Here is an 11,208-nt window from a genome sequence, read left to right as displayed (position 1 = left end):
GCCCTGACACTACACACTGCGCTGTCACACCTGGAGAAGAGAGACACATGTGAGAATGCTGTTTGTAGACTACAGCTCAGCATTCAACACCATCGTTGCCTCGAAGCTGGACAGGAAACTGCAGGATCTAGGACCGAGCAGCTCCCTCTGCAGCTGGATCCTTAACTTCCTGTCTGACAGACGCCAAGTGGTCAGACTGGGCAGCATCACCTCATCCCCCATCACACTGAACACTGGCGCTCCACAGGGGTGTGTACTGAGCCCTCTCCTGTACTCACTCTACACCTACGACTGCACGGCCACTAACAACTCCAACATCATTGTGAAGTTTGCGGACGACACTACAGTGGTGGGTCTTATCACCAACGGTGATGAGACGGCTTACAGGGAAGAGGTCAACGCCCTGACTCACTGGTGTCAATACAACCATCTCAACCTCAACGTCACAAAGACAAAGGAGTTGATAGCGGACTTCCGGAGGTGCAGAGAAGTACACACCTCCATCACCATCAACGGCGCTGCTGTGGAGAGAGTGAGCAGCTTCCGCTTCCTTGGTGTACATCTGAGGATCTTACGTGGTCAGTAAATGGTCGGTATTGTGTATAGTGTAAAGCGCTTTACACTATACACAATCATCCACCCATTCACACACACATTAGCTCCTCTGATCAGTAATAACCAGCACTGTTCTTGAGATAAATCAGACTAACCAAATTCTACCTGAGAGTTTCTTTTATATAAGGAACATGTCTACATTGTAACAAAAAAGCAGTCTCGTTGGCTGAACTGGAGAAAATTAATCAGTGTTTTTTAGATTACAGTAACGTCCTGTTTACTGGCTTAGATAAATCTGAGCTATACAACAACAACAAAAATAAATAATTAAATAAAAAAACAAAAACCAATGTCCAGACTATTAACGAGTTCTATTAAGCAAGTTCTTTCTATTTTATACTCTTTACAGAAGCTCCCAGTAGACTTTGATTCATTTTAATGTTAAATTTCAATTATATAGTAATGTATTTATTCCTAGTTTTTTGTGTACAGTATTTTGTGACTGCTTGTCTGTGAAAAGCACTTTTATAAATAAGCTTTAATTTAATATCTACCTGTGTGAGGCCTTGAATTATTCTAAAACGACTAAACACATCACAAAGAGCCTCAAACACCTCATAAACGTAATAAACCTCCCCTGCAGGTTTATATTAATGACTCACCTGCTGGAAATCCAGTGTAATGTTTCTAATATTGTTAATAATTGCACAAAATTTAAATCATATAACAAAAAACGTCAATGCACATAAAAGCACAGATTTCTCGTGGATTTCTAAAACTTGATAACAGAGTGAAAACTTACTGTGAGTAGTGTGTCAGAGCTGCTGAAGAGTCACAGCTTCGCCTCCTCTTTGCTCTCGGTTTGTAGATTTCTCTCCTGTTAATGACAAAGAGTGTGAGAACGAACCGCGGTGCATATTAATTGTCTAATTAACAGCTCAAAATCCAAACACGGACTTGTGGACGTCTAACATAAATAATAAAAGCTTGCGAACAGGTATAATGATCTGAATCTACAGCCTTGGCAGGTAAGATGAAGAAGCAGTTTTGGAAAATAAAAGCTCCCGCCCGCTTCCTGAGCAGGCCTCGGGCTGTGGCTAAAGCTAACGGCGGTGTCGCCGTTGGGTTCAATTTACTCCTGCTCGCCGTTTAGGTCTCTTCGCAGACTTATCTGCACTTTGGGTGTAGTAGAAGCCTCCAAACAGGAGAGCAAGGCCCACGGGTGTTTAACCACAGCGGATCATTCACGAAGCAGAAGCTAACTGTTTTCGTAGTGGTAAAAAGCGCGCAAAACATTGTGCTCTTATTTCGAAGGTTTGTACCGGCGGTGCCGACGTAAGCGGCCACAAAAAGCTGCACATGCTTATTTTAGCGACAGCTAATGCACATACGTCTCGAGCTGCAATAAACAAATTGCGTAAATGCGCGATTTTACCCCACAACAAAGTAAATAAAAGCAGAAAAGTACCTTCTAATATCCGCGATCTTCAGCCATAATCCACGTGACATCGAAGTTCTCGCGAGACGACAATATTGATCAAAGAGAAACTGGGTTCGGTCAAGATAGACACCGTCGCTCCCTGACAATGGACGACAGTTGGGGAGGGTTACTATCGTTAATATGGAATTACAGTAATAGCAAAAAATAAAAGAATTCGTTTCATTTATATTTAACCCTTTAATATATAGAATACGAAATATACACATACGAAGCCAATAAAACAGTTGCCTAGAAAATAAGAAAATAATTTTAAGCGACACTGATTTTGAAATGTTCAAAAGTGCTGTTGTTGGCTGATATTTATAAATAGCATAGCTGTGTTACCAAGTAGACTGTATCTGTAGGCTATTTATCTGTCAACAGTCATGCACGTGTATTTTTATATTTCATATTATATAATTACTATTATGTCGTAGTAATAGCAATAATAATATGCAATGATAATATATAATAATATATTCGACTTTTTCCTGCTTTACTTACAACATGAGCAAGACATTATTTTGTGTGCAGCCTATTTATGACTCAACTATATGTACATTCAAGCGTAAAATATCGTTTTTATGATGTTTTCATTTTGGATTTTAAATATAAGTTCAGATGTGTACAGCCCAAAGAGGGAAACATTTTAATCTAAACAGTCGACCAAGGAACACACGAGGAAATAACCATGAATAAATAACAGTAATTCAAACTCATTAAATACTGAACAAAAACTTTATTAAATGGAAAAAGTGAACACACCAACATCTGACTAACTTTAATTTTTTTCATATAAAATATGTCTAAAATAATGTATGTTTCTATAATGGACTTCCACTATATCTACTAGATATAGTGGAAGTTTTTAAGTTCAGACACTGTGTGATTGATTTAAGTTTTCGTCAGAGAGATGTCCTGCGGAAAGAAACTGCACAGATGTCTGCCTGTTTTGGTGTACAGTGCTCTGTAGCGCCTACCGGAGGGAAGAGTTGGAGCAGGTTGTGTCCAGGTTGTGATGGGTCTGCAGTGATGTTGTCTGCTAGTTTCTTTGCTCTGGCTTTGTACAAATCGTGAATCGAGGCAGCAGCAGTGGTTCTTCTGCAGTCCTGACTGTCTGTTGTTGTCTGCTCTTTTTCTGTTTACTGGCTGATCCAAACCGTACACCGATGGATGAGCAGAGAACAGACTGGATTATTGCAGAGTAGAACTGGATCAACATCTCCTGAGCTGCAGCAGGAAGTGAATCCTCTCCTTTTGATGATAGTGTCCATACTGGTGGCCGCTTCAGGTTGCTATCTGGAAACTTAACAATTTTGACAGATGGGTCTTCTAAGGTGTCATCATTTGTGTAGAGGGAGAAGACTTATTGCAGCGTAACTAAGGGAATCCTTCCTTATGTTGCTGGGAGGCTGCTGGGAGATTGCCATGATGCACTGGGTGTTTCTCCTTTCCAGTCACCTTTCTTGCTATGTGTTAATAGAGCTCTCTGCATTGAATCATATCTGTTATTAATCTCTGTCTCTCTTCCACAGCATGTCTTTATCCTGTCTTCCTTCTCTCACCCCAACCGGTCGCAGCAGATGGCCCCGCCCCTCCCTGAGCCTGGTTCTGCCGGAGGTTTCTTCCTGTTAAAAGTGAGTTTTTCCTTCCCACTGTCGCCAAAGCGATTGCTCGTAGGGGGTCATATGATTGTTGGGGTTTTCTCGATTTTCTTTGTATTATTGTTGGGCCTTTACTTTACAATATAAAGCATTTTAAAGGCAACTCTTGTTGTGATTTGTTGCTGTAGAAATAACAACGACTTAAACTGAATAGAAGAGACGAGGAGGGGGGACACAGTCCTGAAATGTGATTCTGACTCCTATGTTGACACCATCATCCACTGAACTGTTTGACCAGTAGGTAAACTAAAGGAGTGGAGCGGGGGACATGTGATGTCTTGCAGGTAGGTCAACATCAATCTCTCAAAGGATTTTATGACTACAGACGTGAGGGGCACAGGCCTGTAGTCATTAACCCAGTGATAGAGGGCTCCTTGGGGACTGGGATAACTGTGGATTGTTTGAAACAGCAGGGGACTTCACACAGCTCCAGGGATCTGTCGAAGATCAGTGTGAAGACGGGAGGCAGCTGATCAGCACAGCCTGGTAACATCGTGATCTTCTGTCTCCTGAAGACTTGCCTCACCTCTTTTTCACACAAGGTGGGGTGTGAGTGGGTGTGGACTTGGCTATGTCTTGTGGCTGGAGAGGCTGAAGGGTGTGAAATAATAAAAGTAATAAATAAAAACAATATGATATTTGGTTTTATACAAGTGTTTGGCGCTATTTAGTGTTTGGCTTGCACTCAAGTTTATTCAAGAAATCAGTCATTTCAGAAATGACTGAATTTATAGTTTAGGAAATAATCAAACTGATGTTTAGCTACAGTCTTACTTCAGATTTCCTCTTAATCACATTTGGAGGCCTTGAAAAAAACTGCTTGTGATCCAATTAAAATAACAATGAGCAAAACCTTAATAAAATGTAGAAATTGCTGTTTTCCTTATTTCTTTTTGATCCAAGTTCTTTCTTCTTTTCTTTATCATTTATAACATAAACTGTTGGTCTAAACAAACAAACAAAAAAACTATTAATCATAATTAATGAGAATTCTTATTTACTTATATGTTTATATAACTTCCCATATTTACTTCACTCTATTAATGATAGCTTCATTCCTCCTCTACATCATATTCAGTGACACAGGAATTTCATAATAATGTGCAGGAAAAGAATAAACTGTATGCAACAGTGTGCAGCTCAGGCACTAAAACACTGTTTTGCACTCATCATGCATCATGCATGATTATTCCAGAGAAAAACAGCTTCAGCCCAACAGGCTGCTGTGAGCTGTTATCCTGCTTGGGTAATTATGGCACATTATTCTGCTCACGTGTGATATTCTTCTTGCTTTTAGCCATTAAAACAATATCCTGCAGGTGTGTTTATTGTTTTTGTTGACAGCTAATTAAAAATTCTAGCCTGAAGCGATATGTCCCAAACTGGCAAATGTGGACTGTATTAAATGTGGAGAAGTGCTTTCCCCACGAGTCTGACCTCAAACATGATTGTTTTTGGCAGCAAATATTTTCAGATAGATTTTCAAATGTGTGGGTTCTTCAGCAGCAGCCAAAGCTAACGATCCATATCTTTACACATCTCTAAAGCGCAATAACTTTGTGTATAAACCTCACAGAGCAACAGCTGAGGCAGACACATGTAGTAAAATACAAATATTAAATGCGTTCATTTAAATGACATCAGAGGACAGTGAATAAATATTTTTAAAGTTAAACCTCTGATAAATTATTTTAAAATGTCTCAAGGCTCCGATTCCTGATGTTCATGCACAGAAAAAAGGAAATAGAGGAAGTTTGGATTATATTTTATATTTTTATTGATAATAACAAAGCTACAGTAGCACTTTCTGCACTGCATTAAAATGCCTCCACACCAGGGGGCGCTGCAGGCTCAACTACAGTAGGGTGATTTGAACTCAAAACATTATTTATTTATTTACGTATTTATTAATTTATGTATTTATTGTGACAACAATAATAAAGCTTATACAAATGGATTTAATATAAATGCAGTAGTCATGTAGTTAAGAAAGAACGACAGAAACATTGTTTTATGGTCTTGATGTTTTCGTACTGGCGACAGTTACACCCATAAACCGTTTGAAAGCCATTGATGAAGACATTTTATAGCAATACAGCTGAGTTTTACTGCATTATTATTTATCGCTTGCTGGCACACAAACTTCCTCTAATGGCTGTCCACATGAGGCCGCATCATGGTCAGTGATGAAAGTTCATTAGAAGTTTATGTGCCGCTTAAATGTGCCAAAAAGCGGACTCGGTAATAACACGATGTCTGAGCAATAAAAAAATAAAAAAATAAAAAAATATTTTTTTATTAATGTTTATGAAAACGCCTAAAAATCTTTCCATTCAAACATGGAGAGGTGGATCGATGATTCCTTTAAGAGCGTAGCCACATTTGTTGGAGGATTACAGATAAACATTCCTTCCACCTCATGCAGGATCTGCAGGAACGTTCGGCTTCCCTGGAATGTGACATCACCTGCATCGCCCGCACCACCTGCGTCCGTGAGCCGTGTGCTCTGTCGCTAACATCTGTGGTAAGTGATGCTGAAAAAAGACACTGAAGCAGGAAGTTGTTGAATGATAAGGTCTGCAGAGATCTTTCTCTGTCTTGTGTCGTTCATGTAAAACAGGACAGACACAATAACAGAAACAGCTCGGTGCAACATTTTATACTTTCTACTACTTTCTTTCTGCAGTTATCTGACAGCTGTTGCCACTTTTTAGTTAAAAAACACATAAAGAACATAAACAAACATAAACACATAAAGAACATAAAGAACATAAACAAACATAAACAAATAAAGAACATAAACAAACATAAACACATAAAGAACATAAACAAACATAAACACATAAAGAACATAAACAAACATAAACAAATAAAGAACATAAACAGACATAAACACATAAAGAACATAAACAAACATAAACAAATAAAGAACATAAACAAACATAAACACATAAAGAACATAAACAGACATAAACACATAAAGAACATAAACAAACATAAACAAATAAAGAACATAAACAGACATAAACACATAAAGAACATAAACAAACATAAACAAATAAAGAACATAAACCAACATAAACACATAAAGAACATAAACAGACATAAACACATAAAGAACATAAACAAACATAAACACATAAAGAACATAAACAGACATAAACACATAAAGAACATAAACAGACATAAACACATAAAGAACATAAACATACATAAACAAATAAAGAACATAAACAAACATAAACAAATAAAGAACATAAACAAACATAAACACATAAAGAACATAAACAAACATAAACAAATAAAGAACATAAACAAACATAAACACATAAAGAACATAAACAAACATAAACACATAAAGAACATAAACAAACATAAACAAATAAAGAACATAAACAAACATAAACACATAAAGAACATAAACAAACATAAACACATAAAGAACATAAACAGACATAAACACATAAAGAACATAAACAAACATAAACAAATAAAGAACATAAACAAACATAAACACATAAAGAACATAAACAAACATAAACACATAAAGAACATAAACAAACATAAACAAATAAAGAACATAAACAAACATAAACAAATAAAGAACATAAACAGGCATAAACAAATAAAGAACATAAACAGACATAAACACATAAAGAACATAAACAAACATAAACAAATAAAGAACATAAACATACATAAACAAATAAAGAACATAAACAAACATAAACAAATAAAGAACATAAACAGACATAAACAAATAAAGAACATAAACAGACATAAACAAATAAAGAACATAAACAAACATAAACACATAAAGAACATAAACAAACATAAACAAATAAAGAACATAAACAAACATAAACACATAAAGAACAAGGGTCAGCATTGAAATGAAATGTATTTGACGAGCAGAAGACAGTCACTCAGCAGAATGGTACAGTAGAAAAGAAAATAGTAAAGAGCAAAATATAAATAAAATATAGTAAAAGAAATCTATCAATATACAAGTGTTCGATATCCAATCAACAACAACATGTGAAAACTGTAAGCAGATGGGCTGCAGCAGCAGACGACCACAGTGGGTGCCACTCCTGTCAGCTGAGAACAGGAGCTGAGGCTGCAGTTCACACGGGCTCACCAAACGTTCACAACAGAGGGCTGGAAAATGATGAGTCTCAATTTCTGCTGCAAGTCCAGATTTTAGGGTCAGAATTTGGTGCATGAAAGCATGAATCCATCATTTCTTGTATCAGCAGTTCAGACTGTTGCAGGTGTAATGGTGTGGGATTCTTTTCTTGGCACTCTTTGGGCCCTTCCTGCATCTTTTTGAGTCTATGCCAAGTTCAGGGACTTCTGAGGGAAAACGATTCCTTTCCTGTCGTAGGAGCTGTGGTGTGCAGGCTGTGATCAGCTGAGCTGCGCAGCTGCTTCTGCTCCCTTCCTTGATCATTGTGGATTTAGCCAACTGAATTCAATATGAGCAGAAGTGACACGAGCTATCACAGCTGCTGCCTGCAGACAGTAGAAAGCTAGTTTAAAGACAGAAATCAGTGAGTGGATGAGCATCATCACATTAAGTTTCATTTGATGTCTGCTACTACTGAGCATGATCTGCACAGCTGCTCTGCACCAGCCCAACATAGTGCATTACCGTAAACTATATCACAGTGCTGCACAGTAACCAGATTATCCTGCACTAAACTCACCAGTTTTTAATGCAACCTTTGAATGCCACAAAGTTAATATATCTGTATTTGTCATGGTCCTGGGTCATTTTGACCCAGCATTTTCAGTTCTTATATTCCTTTGTATTATGGTTTGTATTCTGATCCTTTTGTCATGCTTTGTTTATTAGTCTTATTCTATGTTTCAGTTATTCTTTGTGAGGGATTAGTTCTTAGGTTGTGTCTCTCGTTTAGTATAAGTTCAGTTCAGTGTCAAGTCTGTGTCTGTTTCTTGTTTCCCGTTTTATTGTGAAAGGTTGTGCCTCATCTCAGTGTGTCTCGCTTTGCTCCCCGTGTCTCGTTAGCCCAAACCCTGTGTCTCCCTCCTGTTTTCCATTCCCTGATTACTCCCCTGTGTATATAAGCCCTGTGTTTTCCTGTACCCTCAACTAGCTGTGTGTTCTGCCTCTGTGTTTCTAGTGTTTAGTCTCCTGCTCAGTATTTCTTTTCCAGTGTTTCAGTCCTCGGTTCCTCTGTTCAGACTAGTGATGGGCAGATGAAGCTTCATGAAGCACTGAAGTTTTTCATCCAATTGGTTCACCCCAGTGCAAAGCGTCTTGAAGCTTCATTTGCTCTAGTAGGACACCTACTGGACGTAAAAATATTAGTTGGCATGAATTTGAAGAGTGTGGCCTTTTGCACACAGCCTGTAAATGTCAACAACAAAACGAGTGTTTAAAACATGTATATTGTAGTGATGGCAGTATACTGTGTATATTTATACTGGCAGTATGGAAAATGATTATTTGGAAATGCTTAAAATGGAAATGATCATTTACTGTGAGGTGAGGTGTGGTTGGGGTGTGGACAGTGGTTGTGCTTTTGTAACGTTAAGGTATGGACAGCTACACAGTCCTGCCTGTTCACATTTTATTCTGTAAAAACTACATTTTCACTGCTTTTATGACCTTTTAGGGGGGAGAACATAGCTAGGATTTAATGATTTAACAAATCTTTTAAATCCTTTGTCCTCCACAATGCTAAATGGCTGGGAGTCCTCAATCAATGTTCCCACACAGGCGAGGACATCCTCCTCTTCTTAGCTGGCTCCATTCTCTCCTGACTTTCTCTCCTCACTCTCATAAACCACCAAACTCTCTCCAAACGCTCACTAACCGCAACTCTCCATCAAACACCCACATTTTGAATGGAGTCTGAGGGGTTTATATCGCTGTCATAGCTCGCGGCAAAGTTCGAACCACTTCCTGAACCAGTCACGTTGGGTCCACCACTCCTGCTTGCCTGCCTGCCACACAGCCAACCATGACAATATTTGCTTTGCAAGACGTTTCACAATATGAACGTTCATGTAAGCAATAGATCGACTGTAAGGAAAACAACAACTCTAAAAAAAGCGGGGATATGAAAATGAATGAGGATATCACATGCAAACTTTACATTTCTAGTTAATCAAACGTCACTGAGCAGTCCTTACCTTTGAATAAAATCTTCTTCCTCTCCTGTCCTTCCTTTCTTACATCATTCTCTATCTCTATTTTGACTTAAATATGAACATGAAAGATAGAAATTGTAAACTCTTCAGTTAAAAATATGTAAAAGGTCCTCAAGATCACCACGCTAGGTTAGGAAAAGTCATGCATGAGAGATATTACACTTTACAATAGTCACAATAGTCCAGGAGGAGATAGCATCCTGTTTTATGTTTTATGTGTTACTGTTGCCTCCAGTTTATGTTCAAATTAGTTTGATGTCCAGCAGGTGAACAGTGATATGAAATAACTCTCCTCACATTTATCGTCAGAAAAATAAGGACTCAAGCAAAGCACACAAAGCTCTACTCAAGTAAACAATAAAGCAATTGACAAAATATTTACGAGAGGCAAAAGGAAAAGAAGAAACTGCTCGTGGTGGAGAATAAACGTCTTTCCAGTAACGAGATACATTCAGGCTGTCTTAGAGATAATGTTCTTCCTTTAATGGTAATGTTAATGCCTAGCAGGTGAGTGTCCATTTGGCAAAATCAATTTCCTCAACTGGAAGAATGAATAAGTGATAATTATTGATCTCTACGTGCAGCAGATAGACGAGTCGGTCAGTCTCATTTTGATCTGACTGACGCTTCTCTCTCAACAATTCAGTTCAAAGTTTTCTTGGATCATCACTGCAAAGCACTCGAAATGTATTTATCAGCTACACGCGATGTACAGTGGAGGTACGTGTGCCTAGAAGGTAACCAACTTAAAAAACGGCATGAGTAGGAAAATGTAATTTGCATTATTTGATGGGTTATCAGTCCCTGCAGTTGCGGTGTTTGAGTTGCAAATGCGAACGAGGGACTCGAGCGAGGCTGGACACGAAAGAGAGATATTTCAGCAGCTGGTCCAGAAATCATGACACCGTCCGGTAAATAAACACACCACAGGCTCGCTATGAAGGAAGAATCCAATGTGGTTTAATTCACTGCGTGTTTGCATGAGCCTGTGCATAACAGGGCCCGGTGTTTGCACAGCACGGCAAATAAACGCCTTCAGGTCAATGCGTGTGTTATTAATGAGCACACAGAGGGAGAGTTTGAATGTGACATAGCTTAGGGTTTATAGTGCAGCCATAACAGTGGCTTTGTGTGAGACAGGAGGCTGCTGATGTGGAGCCATGTGGCAGGTCTGTCCACAGACTGCAGGGCTGCAACCAGGATTTTATAGACGCAGAGGCTGGGAATCCTGCATGCAGCGGGAGGAGGAAGCAGTGTTGGAATATTACAGTGCAAATAGATACATGCCTATTGTTTCCAGGGTTTGTTGTTATGGAGATCAGATTTGGA

The sequence above is a fragment of the Neolamprologus multifasciatus genome, chromosome 9, assembly GCF_963576455.1.
Source record: "Neolamprologus multifasciatus chromosome 9, fNeoMul1.2, whole genome shotgun sequence".
Classification (NCBI taxonomy): domain Eukaryota; kingdom Metazoa; phylum Chordata; class Actinopteri; order Cichliformes; family Cichlidae; genus Neolamprologus; species Neolamprologus multifasciatus.
This window is presented reverse-complemented; position numbering follows the sequence as displayed.